The following is a 3529-nucleotide window of genomic DNA, read 5'->3' as shown; positions in this document are numbered from 1 at the left end:
GTGAGCTATTATTCCTAGCTCGGGCTGGAGTCTCTTCTTCACGTCTTGATGTCTTTGAAGTTCGGACATGGACCATCTTTCTACTTGTTTTAGTTTTTGAATACTCTTAGACTTAGTAATTTGAGGATAGATGTTCTTGATGTGATGACTTCCAGATTTTGGGGATAATGAGTATTATACTTTAGAAGTTATTTAATTTGTTTTGTTAATGAGTTTGGATCTTCCGCATTTTATTTATTATTCAAAATTTATATACTGGTAAACGTTGGGGTTTAGATTTGTTGGTTCGCTCACCTAGTAGGATAAGTGTGGGTGCCACTCGCGGCTCGTTTTGGGTCGTGACAGTAGGCTCACCACAAGACTCTAAGTGTTCAACTGGATCAACGATGCGCTGGATGCTGATCCTAGTTACATGTGTTTATATCATAAGAAGATGCAAGCCAAATGGCATCAGTACATTGAATGTACGAGTATGCGAGGGAAGTTCTAAGATCATACATAAGCTTGAAAGGAACTGAAGAACTTACTTGGCTCAACTCAACATAAACGAACACATTTCAATATAAAATAGTTTAAGACAAGTGCAATATAAAGAAAAGTTATTTTAAAACATGATGTCAATCTTGTGTGTATGCGAAGATACAATACAACTCCAAAATATGTGTAAAAATACAATTACATTGTGTATACAAGAATACAATTAATTCTGTGGGATTTACTCTAACCGACAATCATTGTGTAAGAGTTATTGTGATGATACAATCCTTTGCCTCACGCTGCCAGGGTCGTCCCGTACCTTACCGAGAGTATCGAACCTGAACTACTAAGTGGATCCACTAGTCTATGCTAAAAATCACTAAAGAAATCATCTAAAAAATATGACCTTTTTCTACGATGGCTGCATGGTTTATGGGGGCTGTGAGATGTTTGAATTCTCCCCAATATCGGTGCTCAATACTACTCCCAAAATATAATGCTATCTCTTACGTTTTAAACATACTTCTTTATGTGTTTTGAGATAATTACTCAAAAACTTAGCACAAATGCTATCTTAGAAATCAAAATTTTCTCTTTTGCTTAATTTAGAAAGCGAATTCTCTTTTCTGAAAAACTAGCTCAAAAGCTCTTTGGAAATAAACGTTTTCTTTTCTTGTTTAAATGTGAAAATATTTCAACTCTTTGGGAATACATAGTCCCCATATACTTTTGTAGAAATGAAATTCAATCTTTACTCTTTACTCATCTTAAACTTTAAGTCTTAAAACAAAGTTAAAACAATTGGTAAAGACTTTTGAAAAACTCTAAGAACTCTTCTTGACTCGACTCTTACTTCTCTTGACTTTGATCTTAAATTTTCTTGAATTGGATTATGGATTCAAGGCTAATAATCTCATGTTTATGATTATTTCATGATGTTCAGCCGTACCTCAGAGTGTTGGAATCAACTTGAAAATATAGGTACATTGCTAAGAAACTAGTACGAAAAGATAGAGAAGAAATGAGAAGAATTGGCGTCCCTGGCGCCTTGTGTGACATGGGCGCCATAGGGCAAACTTCAGAAGCTAGGGAAGGGCACCCTTGCTGGTGCGGCGCCCCAAGACCCAAACTTCAGAGCCTGTGTTGAGGCGGTGCCCCAGGCCCCTGCCAAGGTGGGTTCTGACATTTCTTCATCATTTTTTAACTCTGAACCTCCCATTTCGATTTAGTTCTTTCCCTAGACACTTAGGATCAACTATACCATCAATATATGAATTATTTTAGTTGAATTCAGATCAACAACTCCTTAGCAATTTCAACGAATCAAGAATTAAAGGAACTTCAACAATTCCATCAAGAACTGAATTTCTAAACTTTTAACGGCTTAAATTCTCTAAAATAAATCATGATTGGCGTGTTGATAAACTAACACAATTCTATGTGATCTCGATGCCTCGTAGGAATCACCCCTCGACAAAAAGCGATTTTTGAAGATCTTGATGATTGTTGCTCTTTCACCTCTTTCTCCTCTTATTTTCTCTTCTCTCTAAAACCTAATTTAGTTTTCAAAAGCGTAAACTGAATCCGATCAGTTTAGATTTCAATTAATTACCAAAAATAAAATTAAGTCATGGGGTATGGAAGAGACCATAATGCCCTTACAAAATCTGGATTAGATTTTTCTTAATTGAACGACCCAACTTCAAATGCGCACATCTCACTCATACGAACTTGAAATTGCACAAACTCGACTGCTTTGAAAATATTAGTCCGAGATATCTTCACGATATATGGAAACACACCTAACTCATTCTGAGCTAGGAATAATGATCGTTTGAAGTTGATCAAAAACTCAACTTAAAATACTTAACAAATTTCCAGATTTTTTCATTCTTTTCAAAAATGGCTATTTTCAATTCTTAAATTCTTTCTACTTATTTCAACTTGCGAGATGTTACATTTATACACAAATTTTGAAGAAGAAACTAGAAACTGTAAGAAATTATAAGCCCTAAAAACAAATAAAGAGAAAAAAAATTGAAAAAAAAAAAATAATCAAGAAAGGTATGTGATGATCAATAATAAACTCCTTCATAAGAGTATTTAACGAAAGTATTAGTAAAAAGATGTGGATTGCTACATGATAAATAGAGATAAGTCTATATAACTTTACCATTGCGTGGAACATATTCGCGTATTCACTCGTTAATTCAGTTTTTATCTTTGGATATTAAAGATAATTTTTATATATAATCAAACGGTTATGGGTCTATGACCATTACATTTTAACCACAGTTTGTGATTACAGATGGATTCACAAAACATGTTAACTTATTACAAATAGTCCCTAGTACTAGTTTTGTAGTTTCTATTCTTGACCGGTCCACTTGGATTAGAGCTACGACTAGATCTGGTGGAGTGAACATGATAGTAGGTTGTGAGGACGGTGTTAGCTTGATACCCGTTTTGCACAAAAAATCTGCTACTTTGTTGGCTTGGCGAAAGTTATGGCGGACCACTGGATTCCCCAACTTCTTCATAAGCAACCTGCAAGAAGTGATAGAGGATGCCTAAATAAATTGCACGTGATTCAGCTGAGCTATTATCTTCTTATATAATTTTTACAAAGTTAAAGTGGATAACAATAATTTCTGCCATAATTTGTGTGATTTGAATCATTATTAAAAAATGGGAAAAGGGTCTGATATACCCCTCAACTTTGTCATTTGGAGCTGATATACCCCTCGTTATAAAAGTGGCTCATATATGCCCTTACCGTTATACAAACGGCTCACATATACCCCTGCCGTTACAAAATGGCTCACATATACCCTTCATTTAACGGAAGTTAAAAGATTAGTTTTAAATTTATATTTATTACTTCTAATTTATTTTAAAAAATTATTTAGGGGTATATATGATTCTTCTATCAAAGTTCAAGGTATATTTTAATTTTTTTCATACATAAATTATTTTTTGACTTCTTTTATTATAATTATTTGAGTTTCTTATTCTTATTTTGTTTTTTTCTTTCATTCCTTAGTTTAAAGAA

This window comes from Solanum pennellii, chromosome 7, assembly GCF_001406875.1.
Source record: "Solanum pennellii chromosome 7, SPENNV200".
NCBI classification, from domain to species: Eukaryota; Viridiplantae; Streptophyta; class Magnoliopsida; order Solanales; family Solanaceae; genus Solanum; species Solanum pennellii.
Note: the sequence above shows the minus strand (reverse complement) of the source record.